Consider the following 21196-nt stretch of genomic DNA (forward strand, 5'->3'; position numbering starts at 1 on the left):
AAAAGGCGATCGCAATAGGTCACTTGAGGCTTTGTCTCAGGTGACCTAAAAACCAATTATCCCCTCGGCTAAAGACAGTCGAAGTCGAAGGCAGCAATTAAGCTGAGAGCATCGCGGACAAGGAAAGCTGATGTAGAGGACCAATTCTTGAGCAAGATGCACTATCACATATAGTGAATCAACGAGAGAGATAAGCACCAGAAAGAAGGGACGAGATATCACAAACGTGGAACATGTGCATGTTGGAATCTGGCACGGTAAATGTGAAAAATCTCAAATTCCTACGGAATGCCCTCATTAGTCGCCTCTCAATTCTGCAGTGGATTTCACATTCACAGCAGAGGGTCCACACTTAGTCGCCACTTTCGGTTTGAAGGAATAATGCTTGCAGGAATAATGCATGTAATTAGCAAATAAGTGAGTGCAGGAGGAATAAGTAGATGAAATGGCTAAGATACTGTATAAACCTTAAATCTGTATAAATCATCAAAATTAATGTGACAACGGCTGTTGGTCACACACACTGACATGCAGCAGCAGGCAGGCGAGATAAATAGACAAACATAAATAGATACACATATATAACAAGTGATGACACATTCTTACTGATTAAGATTTGATAAATGTTTATCATGACAGCTCATCAATGAATAAATCAAAGTAAACTGACACTTACACTTTGGGGAGCTGTTTACTACACATCTGACGGACTTTATCCTAGTACTAACATACATCTTAATAAATACGGGGGCATGACAACTACTCACTGACTTCCGAGCGATGATGAATCCAGTTTCATACTTACTGACATGTCGATGTGCCCTGTATTGAGATATAACAGAGGTTCACTAATTAAGATTCAAAAACGAATTTGAGACATAGCAAATTTGTTGGGTTGTTTAATATTAAATATTATTATTTTTCTTCCGCCAAATGGTTTTTGGAATTTTCCTCCGAAAAACCCTGCTCGGATGTTTACGTAACTACACACGAGTAGTGTTGGGTATATGTTTAAGTGGGTAACGCCTTTGATTTTTTCATCCGTAATCAAATATGGCTGCCCAAAGCCTATTATTGACTGGCACATTTACGTTTAACGTCTTCAATGAACCATTTGCAAAGAATGTTTAACCAGTACTCATCTAAGCTATGAATAGATATAATTATGGGTTTGACGCACCATGCCGCCTCCCTCTTTCTGTTTCAAAGGTACTTTAGACCAATTCGGATTTCGTCCTTTTTCTGTCCTCAGCATCTCATATATATATATATAGCAGTTGTATGGTGCAGTGTTCCTCATGTTTAGTGTACTGTGTCTATTACTAAATTATAAAGGTATCACAACGTGGGTGTGTCACGTTCCTCTTATAAACTCACACCATGGATTTGTTTAACTTTGCGATGGTTCTCATTTTATGATGTGTGAGATTTTTAAAACTAATTACATACTAATAATGCTGTTAACACGCGGACTCTTATTCCTGATGAAAGATAGTAACATTCGTGCACTCTTAAATCCTTATCCGTGTACAGATAAGATAGAGAATAGCACTTTCACTACAGCAGTTCAAGGTGTACTGTTCTTAACCATTGGTATTGCCTTGTCTCTGATGTAACAACATTTTTCATTGGTCAGTTACAGTGTATGTAATCATTTGGTGAATCATACCTGATAAAGATATGCGCATTTAATAAGTGCACCTGATCACAAATGTCAATATGTTTTAAAGGTGGATCAAAGCTCGTTAACACTCAAAATTCAACAGTGCGGGCCATTGCTGTTATAATGCTGTCACTGATCTTCCGGTGTTTATTGCTATGTCAATATCAAAGCTCAGCTCGTAGATTGACATTGACTTCTTCAAAAGTGACGTCAGCATTTGTTTTAAATGAGACGATTTTGTTTTTCTTTCAATTAATTAATAATACATGTGTTGCTCTCTTAATGTTAGAAATATGTTGATCTGAGAAGGAAATGTACACCATAGGAATATATTAGGATATTATTTGTATTAAAAAGTTAGAATAGACACAACTTTGTTTAAGCCCAACATAGTCGATCTGAATATAATTATATTCAATGGTGACAGTGTTAAAGAATCTGGAGGAAAATTAAGATAATGTATGCGGAATAGAAACAAACCTAGTGTTGAAATGTGTTAATATTTATTCACTCTTGAATAAAGCAAGTGGAGCCGACATGAACTATTCTATTTAGGTCCACTGTAAGAGGGAATTTGAAGTGTTAATGACGATTGTGACATGGTAAAACAGAATACAATTTATTCTTGTGAATTTCTTATGAACGAATATATTCTGCGGATAAACAGACATTGTGCAAAATTAAGTTATATACACAAAATGTAACATATACCATTAGGTTTACTGTATCTGCCATTAAAATCTAAGTTAACATATATTATTTAATACAGATGACCGTATCTGCCAGTAAATATCGAAAGTAATATATAATAAAACCATACTTGCCGTTAAAAATTGAGGGTTTTATATATAATATTTAATACAGATATACCGTTTCTGCCAGTAAATTTCGAAAGTAATATATAATAAAACCATACTTACCGTTAAAAATTGAGGGTTTTATATATTATATAACACAGATATATCGTATCTGCCTTTAAATATCGAAGGTAATATATTATGTAACGCAAGTATACCATATCTGCCGTTAAATATCGAGGGTTATATTTATTATTTAACACCTCTTTGCCCCATATTATTTAACACAGATATACCGTATATGCCATCAAAAATATCGAGGGTCGTATATACTATGTTACACAGGTATACCGTATCTGCCGTTATGTATCGAAGGTGATATAAATTAATAAACACAGGTTTACCGTATATGTCATTAAATATCGAGGGTTGTATAAATTATTTTACACAGATATGACGTATCTGCCGTTATGTATCGAAGGTGATATAAATTATATAACACAGGTTTACCGTATATGTCATTAAATATCGAAGTTTATAAATATTATATAACACAGGCATACCGTATCTGCCGTTTAACATTGAATGTTCTATATAATATGTAACACGAGTATATTGCATTCCACTAGAAAAATCTAAATACACAAAGTTTTCCGAATCTGCCATTAAATATCGAAGGTTATAAATACTATAAAACGCATGCAAGTATAAGAAATGGCAAAATATCAAAACTACGAATAACACAGTTGTCAGCATATATCGCCATCCCCAAATAGAAAAATAGAATATCCTTCTAACAAAAGATTCTTATTTTTGTCCGATTTCCAAAACATAAATAGTGCCGAATCAATGAAAGACATGGACAAATGTTACAGGTTACTCCGGCGACGTGTTCAATTTGCAAATGATGGCGTTCGAGATGTCGTACAGGATACTTCATCAGAACGGTCTCTCGTTGAACCCACCCAATATAAAAATTCCTACCCTCGAAGCTTTCAGAAGTACAGTGAAAGAGGAAACAACTGTTTACTTTGACCGCACGCAGACGATAAAGGACAACCTGTTACCATCGGAACGCCAGACACTGAAACATGATGCTGACATTGTCATCAAGCCAGCTGACAAAGGCTGTGCATTTGTCTTCATGAACAGGGGTTACTATTTCATCAAAGAGGCCAATCGACAGCTCTCCAACGAGACATGCTATCGAAAGGTCGATAAGGACCCGTCGTATGAACATGCTCAACAAGTTAATTACGCCATAAATAGAATAATAGACAAGGATATATTGATGTAGACACCGCAAACAAGTAATTTTTATCTCCTTCCAAAGATCCATAAACCCTGGGACCCATTTAGACCCATCATCAACTCAATCGGCCACCTGGCGGAGAAAATATCCCAGTTCATTGATTTCCGTCTTCGATCATTTGTCTAAAACATATCATCTTATATAAAAAGATACCACAGACTATCTAAATAAAACACCGTGCAGGGGCATACCAGAAGGTATCCTGTTGGTAACGATAAACGTCATCTCCCTTAATACAAGCTTCCTACATGACGACGGCATTGCTGCCTGTCGTGGGGCATGGGAAGGGCGTAGTATCAAAACACACATCGACTGATAATTTGGTGAATTTATTTAGACTTCACACTTAAGAACTTCACATTTAACAAGGAAACATATATAAGGTCAGTGGCAAACCTATGGGCACAGATATGGTCCCATCTAATGCTAATGTATTGATGGGATATCTCGAATCTCAACTCTTAACATCGGCCCTTACATAGCCATCCAGCTGGTTGAGAGATTCATTTGGCTTGGAATCACTCGACGATCCAACCATCAAATTCACAGCAAAAATCTCCACTGAAACAAGTACGGTTCTAAACACATGTTCTACTTTATTTGATGGAGAGATCAGTACAGACCTGCACTGCAAACCAACTGACACACATCAACATCTCCGCCCATCCAGCTGTCATCCCTCACACAACACGAAGAGCACCCTGACGCCAAAGCCCTGCGCATCAGATAGACAGTGTTGGATGGTACCATCTCCGAACGCCGATGCTCAGAGCTAAAGTCTCTTCTTCTCTGAGAGGATTCAAGTCTAGTTTGATAGATCGGGGAAAAGACAAAGTCGGGATACTGGTCAGCGCAAGTCTGTTTGAATTGAAGTCGGACTACAAACACAGAGAGTGCCTTGTGAAGTCATGTTCCACCAAAACAAGCGCAACTTCCATCAAATTTGAAAACCCATCAGCGCATCATTGAGTCTGCAAAACATGCAACAAAAATTGTGCAAACTGTGTCCATAGGGATACGCACAATCCTTTCTGATTGGAAAATACTAAAAGCGATATATTCACATGTGAAGTTATAACATTTAGTATATCCTCATTGCCGTGAAGATATAATATTTTAATCAACGGATAATTCCTGATATTTCAGGTCTTTACTTATAAGGTCAACATACTTTCGTGGTAGTTATAAGGTCAAAAGAATTTCGTGGTACTCATAAGGTCAACAGAATATCGTGGTGCTTTTAAGGTGAAACGAATTTCGTGGTACTTATAGGATGAAAAGAATTTCGTGGTACTTATAAAAAGAAAAGAATTGTGTGGTACTTATAAGGTGAAAACAATTTTGTCGTGCTTATAAGGTCAAACGAATTTCGTGGTACATATAAGGTCAACAGAATGTCGTGGAACTGATAAGGTGAAAACCATTTCGTGGTACTCATAAGGTGAAAACAATTTATTTTGTGGTACTAATAAGGTCAAAAGAGTTTCGTGGTACAAATAAGGTCAAAAGAATTTCGTGGCACTTGTAACGTAAAAAGATAAAGCGTCCACGTGTAAAGCGTTCCGAAATATACGTAGGATAAAAGGAAAGGGGTAAGGCACTGATGAAAAGACTAACGTACAAGGACGCACTCAAGTATCCTAGGATGATTTCCTTGTTATAAATTATGTTCTAAGAACTATTGTTTGTGTGTAATGGTAAAAATGTGTTAATTTCGATTGATGATGATAACGGTACACCAATTCTCGATCTATCAGAAACGCCTATATTTATGTAAATAAGATGTAAATATTCTAATTTATTCAGATGTATCTCCACCCACGTGGTTTTTCTTCACCTTGTGACTTCGTTTTACCAAATGACAAATCATGATGTTGGTCTATTAGTCTCATGTTAACACTCATGATCAAACAAACAAAAAGATATATATCAAACTTAAACATGTATCCAAAACTGGAGCACAGGAAATAGTTTTTATTCATCACGGTCTTATATAGTTTTTGACATATGCAGGAAGATCTGTTTACATTACATTAAAAATCACAGGTGTTTTCTCCGTTCTACGTTTGATGCATTTATAAAAATAAAATCACAAACATTTTCTGACGTAAATTGTGACGCTACTGGAGCCAAATTTTGCTGTATAATTGTCTGAATGTTCTCCTATCTTATTTCCATAATTTCCTGTTGATTGGTTTTCAAGGTAGGCCAGTTGATTTCGGAATTACTTTTGTAATCTCAAAATCTGATAATGTAACGAAAAAACGGCCGCAAAAAATAATGATTTCCGATGAATCCGTTTCATATCATGAAAAATATAACCCCCAATTCATTCATAATGTATATAAACCAACAAAATTCATAGAATAGGCAGGGGCTGGTGTAGCTGGCGGCGGCTCAGTACCTCACTTCCGGTCCAGACTTCAGACTAACAGTGAGTGTTAGGTTAAGGCAATTATTAGGCACAGGAGCCGTCTTACAAAATCTAGACTACAGCTAATACATATAGGATAGACGGCCCCTTCTATAACCTGTCCCCGTCTTCTATCCCTTCACTCCATACTTTATCCCTTCTACTGATTTTCCTTTCTGTTCTTCTTCTGCTGGATAACCGAATCACTCGGTAGTGAAGCGGACGAACAAGTTCATATAGTTCATATAGTTCATATAGCGATGACTCCGATTGAAAGCTGTGAGCTTCTTGTGGCGCGTTTGAATATATGTTAAAACACTTGTTAAACCTACCAATCAATCAGTCAGTCGTCAATTCATAATGCATTAAATATAGAGCAGGAAGTTATTCATTTAATATGTGTAAATGGAGTGAATGTCACCATTACACCGTTGCTGTCAGTTACATTTCAGTCGAAGGGTTTTTGCCTTTTGTAACGCTACAAATATCTGCATGTAGTTAAACACATAAATTATCTCATTCTGAAGCAGAAAACCGCAACTACAAGAAACCGCAAGAATTATAACCTTACAATTACAAGAACAACAAACCACATTACGTATAATGTTGGAGGCATGGTAGTCTAGTGGTAGGACGCCGGGCTCGTGACCGCAGGATTGCGTGTTCGAGTTACGTCACGGCACTGTATTGTATCAGTACGTGGTTGGGAAGTGCTAGAATTGTTGAATTATAGCTGTCAGCTCCGAAATGGCAGCACCAACTGCATGCTCCCCAGGGAGTTGAGAAAGATAATGGCTGGTTGCAAAGGCCCTATAACCCCGGATATAATAATTTGTGAACGGCTTTGAGAAGACGTACGAACCAGGTTGTGATAAAGCGGTTAAGAACAACCTCGAATTATTATTATTATTATTATTATTATTATTAGCATATTTAAAGCAATATGACTGATTTTAGGAGTATTTTAGGAGTATTTTAGGAGTATTTTGGGAGTATTTAAAGAGTATTTAAAGAGTATTTTGGGAGTATTTTGGGAGTATTTTGGGAGTATTTTGGAGTATTTTGGGAGTATTTTAAGATTATTTTGGGAGTATTTTAGGAGTATTTTGGGAGTGTCCCTGATTAAATGTGTGCATTAGAAAATGTAAGGTGGTAAAGATACAAGAAGGTCAGGTGGTGTAGTGGTAGGAACTACGTATATTTCTAGGCTAAGCGATTTGGTGTCGTAGGTTGTGAGTTCGAGGCCAGGACACGAGTCATAAAATTGTCTTCCTTCCTCACTTGTGTTTCTAAGTTATATATATATATTTATATATTTGTGATATAGATACCGTATTCTCATTAAACTTTATTTACCATTTTGAAGTATGGTCCTGCTTTACCATATACGTTGCAGTATAATCCTGTTTTACCATATATGTTGAAGTATGGTCCTGTTTTACCATAAATGTTAAAGTATGGTCCTATTTTACCATATATGCTGAAGTATGGTCCTGGTTTATCATATATGTTGAAGTATGTTCCTGTTTTACCATATACGCTGAAGTATGGTCCTGGTTTACCATATATGTTGAAGTATGTTCCTGTTTTACCATATATGCTGAAGTATGGACCTGGTTTACCATATATGTTGAAGTATGTTCCTGTTTTACCATATATGTTGAAGGATGATCATGTTTTACCATATTTGTTGAAGTATGTTCCTGTTTTACCATATATGTTGAAGGATGATCATGTTTTACCATATTTGTTGAAGTATGTTCCTGTTTTACCATATATGTTGAAGTATGATCATGTTTTACCATATATGTTGAAGTATTATCATGTTTTACCATATATGTTGAAGTATGGTCCTCTTTTACCATAAATGTTAAAGTATGGTCCTATTTTACCATATATGCTGAAGTATGGTCCTGGTTTACCATATATGCTGAAGTATGGTCCTGTTTTACCATATATGTTGAAGCATGGTCCTGTTTTACCATATATGCTGAAGTATTGTCCTGGTTTACCATATATGCTGAAGTATGGTCCTGTTTTACCATATAAGTTGCAGTATAATCCTGTTTTACCATATATGTTGAAGCATGGTCCTGCTTTACCATATATGTTGAAGCATGGTCCTGTTTTACCATATATGCTGAAGTATGGTCCTGGTTTACCATATATGTTGAAGTATGTTCCTGTTTTACCATATACGCTGAAGTATGGTCCTGGTTTACCATATATGCTGAAGTATGTTCCTGTTTTACCATATATGTTGAAGGATGATCATGTTTTACCATATTTGTTGAAGTATGTTCCTGTTTTACCATATATGTTGAAGTATGGTCCTGTTTTACCATAAATGTTAAAGTATGTTCCTATTTTACCATATATGCTGAAGTATGGTCCTGGTTTACCATATATGTTGAAGTATGTTCCTGTTTTACCATATACGCTGAAGTATGGTCCTGGTTTACCATATATGCTGAAGTATGTTCCTGTTTTACCATATATGTTGAAGGATGATCATGTTTTACCATATTTGTTGAAGTATGTTCCTGTTTTACCATATATGTTGAAGGATGATCATGTTTTACCATATTTGTTGAAGTATGTTCCTGTTTTACCATATATGCTAAGGTATGGTCCTGGTTTACCATATATGTTGAAGTATGATCATGTTTTACCATATATGTTGAAGTATGGTCCTGTTTTACCATATATGTTGAAGTATGGTCCTGTTTTACCATAAATGTTAAAGTATGGTCCTATTTTACCATATATGCTGAAGTATGGTCCTGGTTTACCATATATGTTGAAGTATGTTCCTGTTTTACCATATATGTTGAAGTATGGTCCTGCTTTACCATAAATGTTAAAGTATGGTCCTGTTTTACCATATATGAAGAAGTATGGTCCTGATTCGCATATACCCGAACGAATAGGGATTGTAAAGCACACAACAACTGTCTGTCGTTAATATGGTATTTTGTTAGTAGAACAGCAACTTGTGGATAAAAATATCTGATATCGTTTGGTTAACTGATACATTTTTGTGCACTTTGACAGGATAAGAATCTGTCTGAAGAGATACATGAAACCATTCAGCTAGGGTGATAAGCGTATCCAGGTGCATATCATATTTCCAAAATATGGCTTCAATTTAACGCTTTGTCATACATGTAATCGTCTGTAAATTACCATGTTTAAAGTTACGCAATTAATTAGTTATGATTCCTTTAATTGAAGTTCTACACGTGATCTATACCCGGTGCCTTTTAGTCTATGATTTAAGGAGAGGTATGCATCCGAAGAAGGAAGTTTGATATATTGCCAAATTTTGTATCTATAATATATTAACATATTCCAAATTCCTGTTTGTATCTCTATGTCGTAAATATGATAAGAAACACTTCACTTTCAACATACTACCACAGTCTATTTGCAGCTGACATACTACGCTAATCTTCTTCAAGTACACATATACCATCCAAGTCTTTTGCCGAACATACTATCCCAGTCTCCTTAGAGCACACATACATATTGTTTTTCAATCCCCTTAAAACTATAATTTGTATTCCCTGCTTAACGTTCAGCATTTGGGGTAGTGGCAACAACTGGTTCACCCGTTGTCAGTACACTGGGACCGGGTGGACTGCTGTGCTGGATGTCTTTGGGATGAAATTTCAGTGATGTAGCACTATAAAGACGGCATCAGAAGCGCGCTACAATAAGGAGGCAAATACACCAACATACCATACACCCAGCGTCCTTAAATGATCTAAGCTGTCGGCATCAGATGCGCGCTACGTCATGGATGCAAATACACCAACATACTCTGCCTCCAGCACACATATACAAATACACACATACACAACAAATGGAGACACGACCGCAAATGACCTTAGTTGTTAATAGGACGTTAAACCCGATCAACCAACCAACCAAGGGCTGTCAGTGAACAAACCTCGCAGGACAGTAACGTACCCTCATTGCATTTCACATTCCAAAACTTATTACGCATAATGTCGCTGCTTGATGGCACGCAAGTGCTACAGAACACCTTTGTCCTGCCCATATCTGTCCTGGTGTCAACGAAGGATGCTTTATTTTAGTGTTTGTGATGGCTATTGTATCCTTTGCATAGAGAAACAGGGCGTTGTTAAAGTCCTCACCACTCTAGACTTTGACAAATTACGTTATCTTATCACAGCATCGAAGGGGAAATCGGCATTTACCCTATGCTTTTGACAATACAAGTATATTGAAATGTTATTCAGACTGAAAATAAAAACAAAACGAGCAATGTGTTTCCGTATGAGGTATAAATAACAGGAATGGCATTGTTTTTGTCAAATTGGCACATGGTCAGATTACCTCAAACACGTCATCAATGTGTTGCACAGAATGCCAGCAGACAGTGGGTTGAGTTTATTGAGGTGGAAGGGCATTGTCTTTGTATGCGGTAAAAAAACGAAATCTGAAACCTGCTATCATTTCAAGCCACGGGGGGCTTTGAAAGCCTTTTTATGAACTATGCACAATTGCTATTAAAGAGATACGTTACATTATACGTAACATAGTCAGCGAAGCGGTTTACCCTTATTTATGGTAATCTTAACATCAACAACACCTTCAATTACAAAGGGTAGCTTTGTAAGGCCTGTATATACAGTTGCTTATAATCTTATCTACTCCAAGCCCACACTAGGGTTGATTTGAAATTGTTTAGATAATTAACATTGAAAGGAAACTCGAAGGAAAACAGTTAAAAATGTCTTCGCCACTTACTTAGGAGGTTCAGTTTATAAAATTTACTTGACAGTGGTTTAAATGCCGTCATATTAAAACAAGTCAAACCATTCGTGTGGGACCAAATCAGAATGAACAGTAGATCAAGAAAAGTATACACATCAGTTATCCAAACATCCCTCACCAGAAACAATGCGTTAACAGTCGTAATATTTCCGCAAATTAGTATTTGGTCATGTGACACGGGTTCGAAAGACCAACAGGACCGGCATTAGATGTGGTAAAACACAAACATACTAACAAACAAAAATTTCTGTAAACGTGCATATTTAAGCAGTATTCTTATTCTTTATTGTTTTTGCGCTTTTAGTTTTCCGCTTAATTATGAATGCGCAAATTGAAGTTCCTATATATAGTTCTTTATTACATTTTTGGGTGCGCTAATTCATCAATGCGCTAAGCTGTTAAAATTCGATAATGCGCTAAAAAAAAAAGATCCGTTTACAGTATATCTACATGTTAACATTGCAGTTAATAATTTTTAAATTTTTGTATTATTTACGGATTGATGCATCACCCCCTTCAACAGCAGTTTATCACAACTTTAGATTTCCACCTTGTTGGCCCAAGCATGATCGATGAATTCTTGAAGGGCAAAACAGCCGTATCTATTTCCAAATTGTATAGGTGCCTTCATATGCATGTACGTTCATTTTGTGTAAACACGCATGTGGCAGCATAATGCATAAATCATTAAAATTGTTTTGAGAACACGTGCATAGAAGCATGAATACCTGAATTATAGAAAATAGTTTAAACGGAAAATTACAAAATAAAATTGTTGTAAATTGTTCCTTTTTTGTGTGTGTTTAATAGGACCGTCTTATTGTGTATTCCTTGTTATTATTTTACAAAACAAGACGTTTGTCTCTGATTGTAAACTATTAGTCCCCGGGTTGCGCTTTAATCTGCCACCTAAAATTTATTCTGACACGATTTTTAAAAAAACGAAAGTAAAATTATGGAGTGTTTTACATGAACCTTTCCTCTTTTGCTATAACTCTACATTTGTTTGGGAACATTGTAAATATGGATTTTTAACTTAAGTAATTTAAGTTCTAATTGAGCCAATGACTATATGACACAGTAAAATACTTTCTTTTTTTCTTCATTGAAAACTGTAATTTTCAATACGTGCTGCTTCGTATTTGTATTGGTTGCATATATTACAAGGTGATTGACTCTGCTATCGGCTCCCTAGGTTTGCCGTAAACGTTATTCTGGATTTTTTCTTGCACAGTTTACATGGTGTTCTTGTTTACAAATAGCCATGTTAATTGGTTTTAAGGATAAAGGACCTCTGTCCCACTGCACTTGGGTTACAGGAAGTATTTGCTTACGAAAAGCAAAAAGATGAAAAGTTGTATTTCGCTATAATCTATATACGTTCGGAACCCTTAAGGATCTTTGTCCCACATACACTGTGGTTTACATACAGTACCTGTTTTCGAATAGCCTAACATTGAATCGATTCATCATGATAAAGTTTTTTACTTTTCTTTTGGCTGTATTCTGCATACGTACGGAACCCTTACGGATCTTTGTCCCACTATACTGTGGCTTACAGGAAATACTTGTTTACGAATAGCCTAACATTGAACTGTTTAATTATCAAAAAGTTTTGGGTTTTTTTCGGAATACTTTAGGATCTCCGTCCCGCTGCAGTGTGGTTTACAGACGGAAGTTAAGGGGAGGTTACTGTATTAAGGAGAAACGGCAGTGCAGTGGGGCAGGGATCTTTAAAAACGTAGATTTTCATTCTTTTGACACTCCTATTCTTACTAAAGAGCCCTTCTTGGACGAAATAACCAGAAAGTGTGGCCAAAAGGGTTGGAGATTTATTTATGGACACATACATGGCAACATGCACACTAGCATCACGTAGAATTGATATGTTGACCGTGAACGGGAGTATATATGTTTAAATTACAGAGTAAACATGATCATGGTGGCAGCATGCATGATGTTATGCATCTTTAAAGATATACATACTTCGAGATAACGAGGTTCGACTGTAAATAGTTTAAATTGAAACTGAAACATGAACAGATATAGTACCGTAGACTTACTAGCTGGAACACCATACGATACCCAAAACTCTTCCCATTTTTGTCTTTTGTGATATCTTTACGTATTTATACACACCACTGAATAACCCAACCTATGTCTCTTTGTAACGCCTATATATAACTATGTACCATAAAAAGCAACTTTCTTTCCTCTAGAAGCCCTAATATCTGCAGACCATACACACACCTGTCAGCTCACATGTGACTCTAAACCCGTACCCTGTCTGCTTGTGCCTCGAAAAATATCCACACACCGTTCATACTGTCAGGGAGGGGGTATTGCAAACCTATACAAGCAAATCATGGAATGAACCCCTGTCTGTAATGATAGTCTTAATATGATAGTGCATTTTGTGTCGGTGTGCCAGTAATTGACTCGCTTTTAATGTATGCCGGACAATAGCCGTATCAATATCGCTCTTTCAGGGTTTTTTTACATTCAGAAGACACAAAGTGAATAAATTTAATTGTCACTGTTAGTAAAGCAATTTTAAGAATATTTGTACGTATAGAAAACCAAAACCTGTTTTTGTATTCACGATTTTTCATTAACATCATAAGCATTTGTTCAGCAGGACGCTTTTATATAAGTTTGAGTTGCTTGACAAGAGGGAGAGACGCCATCTAACGTTTTAGGTTGACCATAACTTTAGGATTGGTCGTTAAATTGAAAAGGTAAACATCACGCGGTCTGAATTTGTATAATAAAAACGGATTTAAGACATCAAATCCGCTCCATTATGGTTTGACATTGATCAGGCTCTAGTAGGGGAGCTTGTGTTTAGCTTTACCGTATCAAATCTAAATACAAAAAGCCTATATTTTGTAGGTTTTTTTCTTGACAATGGTGACTGTTTCTCGTCTAGTTTTGTGATCATGCTGAAACAAAGCGTTCTCTTTTCTTTGTCAATTTTTTTTTTTTATGAAACGATAGCCCGAGGAGTAATTTGTATTTGTATAGATATTATAAAGATGACATCATATATGTACTGATAAGTAACAGAAAGTTATTAATATCATATCATTTTTGAACATTGTAATGCTAATTTTAACAGAAACCGTAATACGAAATAAGTACATAAATGACATCTGTGACTAGACCAAAAGTAATAAATAACCATTCATAATCGCAAATGAATGAGGCGTCAATCAGATGTAAATTTCATAGCAGAAAAACAAATATCTTATATTAAAAGCGTCACTCTCTCTCTCCCTTCACATATAATTATGCATAATTCGTCTTGATCAGTTTTGTTTTCATGAATAATTATATGATTAAACATCTGTAAAGAGGATCACATGCATATATAAGGACGGTAATATGCTGTCTAGCTTTGTAAGCGCTGAATGACGTTAGTGTCGTAAGCTTTGTTTCGTGGGGACCAAGAGCATAAGGAATACCGCTCCCATTCGACATGGCATTTCAAACGCAATGTTGTGTATTGTTAACTATCCTTATAACTATCACAGGTAAGTGCCAATGAAGTCATTATTTACGCTGTAAACAATATGAATGTACATAAAGTAAGTTCTTATACTTTGTTAAAAAAATGATTCTATGCAAATAGCACACTCGCCTTTCACCAAGACGGCCTAGGTTCGATTCCTCGATTGGATGGGAAATGATATGGGATTATCTGCCAAACCACCTGCGGTTTTCTCCGGGTACATGGGTTTCTTCCCACATTAACACCTCATGTGAGCTAGCATCCTGGTAAATAGAAGTGTTAAAATTTAAGTTCGGAAAACCTGTTCCATAGCAATTGTAATATAAATAAAGCTAAATTCTTTTAAATGTATACGCAGCGGTCAAGTAATTCTTTTTTTTTAGATATTTGGATTTCAACGATGCATACTCACACGGGTAGTAGTGACGTTGTGATGTCAAAATATCAGCAATTAGGAATAAAATGGAAGGTAAAACTTTTTATGGGATGCATTACGTATGGCATAGGTCAAACTGAGATATATACATATATAAATAAAAAAATAAAAATAAAAATATTTTGAAGAGCTGCATTGAAAGTTGAATAAGTAAAAAACAATAACAAGCAATGCAAATACCATAAATGGTGTACGGTGACATGCCTGGTACAAAGGGTTCAAAAACCCTGTTCAAATATCCCAGTTACGCTGCAAAAAAATACATGTGAACAAGAAATGCTTTTGACGGCTTGCCAATAGCTTTTATAAATCTTTTCTTAAAAGAAAACCCACGCCTTGCGGATGTTTTACGAAGAAAGATAGAAACAGGTTTAATTGTTTTGTGAGTTAAATTAACACCGAGGTTTTGTGTGTTGCATGTCTTGGACTCTTAACGAGTCGTTTACACCGTTTTGTTTATATCGGCTTGTTCAGAAAATCTGTTGCCACCGGGAAGCCTTGTACATTCGGACACTATTTTTTGTTACAAAATTTCAATACTTTTGAACAAAATGTTATACCAGATGATATATTTGAATTACTTTGTCGTGAACTAGCCATGCATTTGAAATCGCACACTATGATAATTTCTCTCTTTTTTTAATTTTGCCTTATCTAAAAGCTTGCTGAACACGTTCAATAAGCAGTACACACAAGTTAATATTAATGTTATGTTTTTATAGACGTTACTCAGCAAAAATACCATGTTGTAACAGATACTGACAAACCAGTTTTGATGTAAATACCCGTCAACACCTGCATAGCACGTCCTTAAATAAGTATGACAAAGAGTGTACTTTCCGTAATATCGCCTTGTACCCGGTAAGAAAAACAGAATTGATAAAGAGAGACATATCCTTTATGTTGGCTTCATTTAATGACATTGTTTTAAACATTTTAATCAATAAATGGTTCATATTTCAGACTCACCGGGCAAACATACTTTCTATTTTGTTTATGTCGTCTGGCTTCTGTAGAAAATTGATTGATAATTATGTTATTGTATTCAGAATCAATAACAATACGTTATGTTAAGCTACGTGTAACATATGGGATGCTATTATGTGACGGTTTTATATCTAATAAAAGGCGCAGTTACTATACGATATTGATCAAGTGTCACCGATGTGCCATTGTAGACTGCTTTAAGGGGATTTTAAGACATAAAATAATATCTGTCAATATCTTGACTACACCTTCAGATTAAGACAGTTCAGTGTCTCTAAGTGTGCTATGTGGTCACACCTAATGTTCATTTAACTATAAATAAACATCTCCCCAGCAATTACCCAAAAATCAATGGTCTTACTGCTACTGCCACTGTCCGTTCGTGAAAAGTAGCAAATGTTTGGTTTAAACTTTGTTTTATTCAAATTTTGTTTGACAATACATCGAAATACAAATGGAACATTTTACAGAACAGAAAAAGGAAACAAAAACAAGTGTCTTGACACTTATGTAACTTTATTATCTGCTTAATAATCAACTTTTCAACACTTGCTACAGGAATGAAGTAATATGTACAACAGAACAAATACGTGTAAATAGGGAAGAGGGTAATGGATTGACATGCATTGGAAACCAGGAATGAAAAATATAACAATATACATGTGATCATCAGATGGCAATATCATATTGCTGTATTGCAATGAGTATGTGGAACACGATTCTGCAAAATATAACTATGGAATAGTAGATGAAACTTTCAGCAATGCTGTAAATGAACACTCGATAAATGTTGGAAATGTATATACAAATTACGTATCATAAAATACCACTAAACAACTATTGACAAAATGAGTATGTCACAAAGCACCGCCATGATATTTAAAAACGTTGCATTTCACATACTAGCCATCACACTTATCAAATATATGTCCAAAAAACACTTGATATTGTTTAACGTCCTATTAACAGCTAATGTTATCCTAGGACGTGCCTCCATATGTGTTGTGTAAGCGTGCATGTGGGTTAGCAAACGTTATCGTCGTCAGTCAAAGACAGCGATTCATGTCTTAAGAAAAGTAATGAAATCTTTGTACCATAAGAAACCATAGTAATATTCATAGAAGAAAAACAATTCACACATTTTGAAAAAAATAAAAATCCGACCAATCAATAAGTACAAAATGTATTTGAGCTAAAATGATTTAATGCAGATGAAACAAACAATGAGTATCTTCAAAATGTATCGGTCATATTTGTAAATTGGTAAAGTGGTGGTAAGCTATATGTTGTTATTTATACATTTGTTTTCTCTATTATAAAGATGGATATGTATATTTTTTCAAAATATGTACCGTGTCGATTGTTTTTAAAAAAAATAACAGAGTCTTAACAAATAATAATATTATATATATATATATATATATATATGGAAAGTATGACAACAATTATATATATGTAAGAAGTGCGACGTGAAGACTTTAACGTATGAGATAAGCTTACCTAAAACCTATATAAACACACAAATAAATTCAGTCAGGTGAGGATATTGTAAGGGGAGTTGTATTGTGTAAGGCGAACAAAATGTGAACAGATTATGTCACGCATTTTTTAAATTGAAAATAAGATTCTCTGTTTGAGAGTCTTGCATCAAATCTATAATTCTACTAATGTCCCTTCATCGCTTTGGACATTTTATCAATGAACGTTTTTTTTACATTTACAGAATCACAAGAAAACAGCGATCAATATTGTTATTTAACTTTAAGAACAGATAAAACGTATTCATGAATGTGTTTTTTTCTAACACGACAATGTTTCATTTCGTCTTAATAATAAAAATACGTCGCTCCATATTGTTTAACCAAGGATGTGTCTCTGCTTAAAACTTGGCATTTCGTCAGCAGAAGGTGACGGTTATTTGTCTGATGAAAAACAATTATTAATACAAATCATCGGAACCTTTCTAGTAGTTATTGGTTGGGTATAATGAATACCTAACTTGTAGTGTCAATAGAGGTTAAAGAGATTATTTCAGTTGATAAACTTTCTATGTCAAAGGTTGGAAATCCTGTTTAGAAAGCTATAAAACACCTACCAGTAGGTTTTCTATAGAAATTTCTATGTTCATGCCCCATAACACTTTATGCTTTCCACTCACTCGCTTGATTGGTCACGTAGAAGATGGAATAAAGGCGGCCCCAATGGCGCCGTGGGAAGGGTCACAATGGGATGGGCAGGGTGAATGATACATAGGAACAAGAACTTATCATACCGTAGCATGTTTGCCCACACCCATCAAACATGCTTATTTTCAGTTAATGCTCATACAAATAAAGACTGAACTATAAAGTTATTTTGTATTTTGCTAGAAGGAAGTAACCTGATCTAAAATTATTTCAATCGAAGTGCCTTCATTTTTTAATTAACATTAATCAATAGTGTAGTCATTATAAAAGCACAAGTAAGTAATGTTAGTTTAGCTATAATTGACAGTGAGCTGTTTTTAATTACCAATCTTGATCAAACACAAAACAGATGTACTCTATGTATGCAAAACGTGACCGTAAGTCACCGACAAGCGATTTATTTTTGTAGTACAACGGTAATCAGAAAACTCGTTATATAAAAACGGGGCTTAAGACACATTCGTAAATGGTAGTTTTGATAACGCGAATAAAAACTTCAAAACACTATTTGTGCCAAGCAATATTACATTGATCGCGAAAACAGCATGCATAAAAACGAGTTAGCTGTCTGTCATGAGAGTCATATAAAGAAGATGACAAACGATATGTACACAAAAATTGTTTTAATAGCAATGGACAAGTGGTTAAGGCGTCTGACATTCTTCTTCCACTAGCCCTCCAACACTGGGTCGAGGGTTCAAGGCCTACGTGGTGCAGTCGCCAGGTACTGGCCGTAGGTCGGTGGAACTCCAGCTTTCCTCCACCACCAAAACCTGGCCAGTCCTTTAATGACCATAGCTGTTAGTAGGACGTAAAACACAAATAAACAAAACAAAACCATTAGCAATGTCCTTCCGAAATATGAACAAGTGTCATGCTACTATTGACAAAGAAAGTAAATGTCTCAAAATAACGAGATGTGTCAATAAGTGATGGCATAGTCAAGTGAAAACGTTTTTCAGAAAGATTTTGACTTTTTCTGTTTTTGTTGCTATCACTTTGTAATACTGCCGTGTTAAAGAGTGCAAAGGAATTGTTAATAATCTATAATGTATTCTACTGATGTGTGCATTTAGTAGTGCGTGTTACAGGTAACGCATCATTTGCGGTTACATTGTTGGCCGCAGTTTCCTGTTGATGTAAGATGATCTCGGTGCTAAGCGACTCTTTGTGAGAAAAAAAGTAACATCAAGATGTATAAAGTTCGTTTTTTCCTTAATTTGATTGACAAATAAAGCACAGCAGGTAATAAAATTTAACCTTATCCGTGTTATGTAACAAGTTAAAAACAACAATACATATAATAGTGTATCGGTTACATGATAGTACTTTCTACACATTGAATATTTTTCTTAATTGCTACATGATAGAAATACTTTAAAGTTAATAATTACATTTATCTGGAAACTAAGACAGTGTTTTTTTATTTATATAATTTTTATTCAATATTGTTTGCGACACGCGTATTCATTGGTTTGTATTTACAGTCTATCAAGTGATGGAATGAAAAAAAGAGAACCTATTTTAATGACGTCACACACAAAGCACTACATGTTTAACAAAAAAGAAGTCATCTTTCAAAAGTTTGTCCGCAACTAAGCCTTTTGAACTAAAAACGCGAGCATTATACAGCATAGATTGCATGGAAATATTCCCGACGATTAGCGAGCATCTATACATGACCTTATTAGCGTCATTATTTGAGAGAATACATGTAAATGAGCCTGTTAAAAGCTCCGGCACAACTTGATTGACGCTCCTTAGCACGCGCGCGGGGGATTTAAAACACGGCATTTAACCTTTTCGCCATTTTGTTGTAAATAATATATATAACATATTTTGTGCAAAAAAAATCCCTTTCTAATTCATAATTAATTCATAATTAATTCATAAGAATTGGACAAGGTAACAAATTGTTCTATCGATGTGGAGACTGAAAATCGCAGTAAATTCAGAGTACACTTCGGTCGTCGGTCTTTACATCGACTCACCCATCTATTTCCCAGTCCACTGTTTTAGGTTTAAAAAAGTATGTCACAGGACAATACCATGCATCAAAGCATGTCATAACACAGGTGATTTTTATCAATATTTCTTATATTCGTCATTAAGTGTTTAGCCAATAACCATATCGTTCAATCAAAAGTAATCTTTGATTTGACAGATAACAACGATGGCTAGGTGATGTATCAAACAGAACAGATCATTTAAACGTTTGTAACGAGAGACGATTTACCTGCTCGATAACAACTGTTACGTTCAGCTGTTTCAACATCAATCAAGCGTTAAATATGTTTACCTAACAGGTATAGTGTAAAGGCGGAAATTTTCGAGTGTGGAAATATTCGCGCGGTATAACTCTTTCAACTGATTACAGTGTTGATTATTTTTCGTTGGCAATTCTTCTAAAATCTGTATCATCTATATATGTATATTCTATATAATCTATGCATCAATATTCGCGCGAGGATACGTTCGCGGTTATTTACTCCACACGATAAAAACGCGAGCAAATTATCCCGCAAACACTTCCACTTTTACAGAAGATGATAACTTATAGTTTTGGTGCATAGTTAATAAATAAACTTTTTTTTATGTATTGTGATGCTAATTTTGTAACTGTTTGATAGCAATGGTATCATTTATGTTACTATTGTATAATGAATTTTCATTGTTTGCGAAAAAAAACATATCATCTGGTGTGAATCCAAAGCAAAAGCGTAACGTATGATTAATTATTTCCTTGTAGATAATTTTATAAATAAATGCACTAGGTTGGTTAGGGTAAGTGCGTTTGCTCGGGTTTAACGCGCTCACAACAGTACCTGGCTACTGATCCACGTAGGTCTCGAACCCGTGCCAATTATTACAATATAGGCAGCAGATCAATTTTGGTTTCTTGAGCAGAAGCACAAAATAAAACCCTCCATCCTGCAGGGGGCCCAAATAATAAGTCATCTCCTAGGACATGCAGTAGGGTACAACATGCATATTCTTTCCCTGAACCTGCATGCCCAACATGTAAGCATACAGGCATTGCTGATGAAAATATCTCCTTTCAAACATAAACTTCATGTCTTTGCGTATA

General features: G+C 35.4%; 1 protein-coding gene across 1 annotated transcript in view; it reads left to right on the forward strand.

Moving 5' to 3' along the window:
* The window catches only part of LOC110445439 (hybrid signal transduction histidine kinase M-like), a 35327-nt gene that overhangs the window by 12375 nt on the left and 1756 nt on the right, over window positions 1–21196 (forward strand). The window lies entirely within an intron of this gene.

This window comes from Mizuhopecten yessoensis, unplaced genomic scaffold (genome assembly GCF_002113885.1).
Source record: "Mizuhopecten yessoensis strain PY_sf001 unplaced genomic scaffold, ASM211388v2 scaffold2307, whole genome shotgun sequence".
In the NCBI taxonomy this organism is placed as follows: Eukaryota; Metazoa; Mollusca; class Bivalvia; order Pectinida; family Pectinidae; genus Mizuhopecten; species Mizuhopecten yessoensis.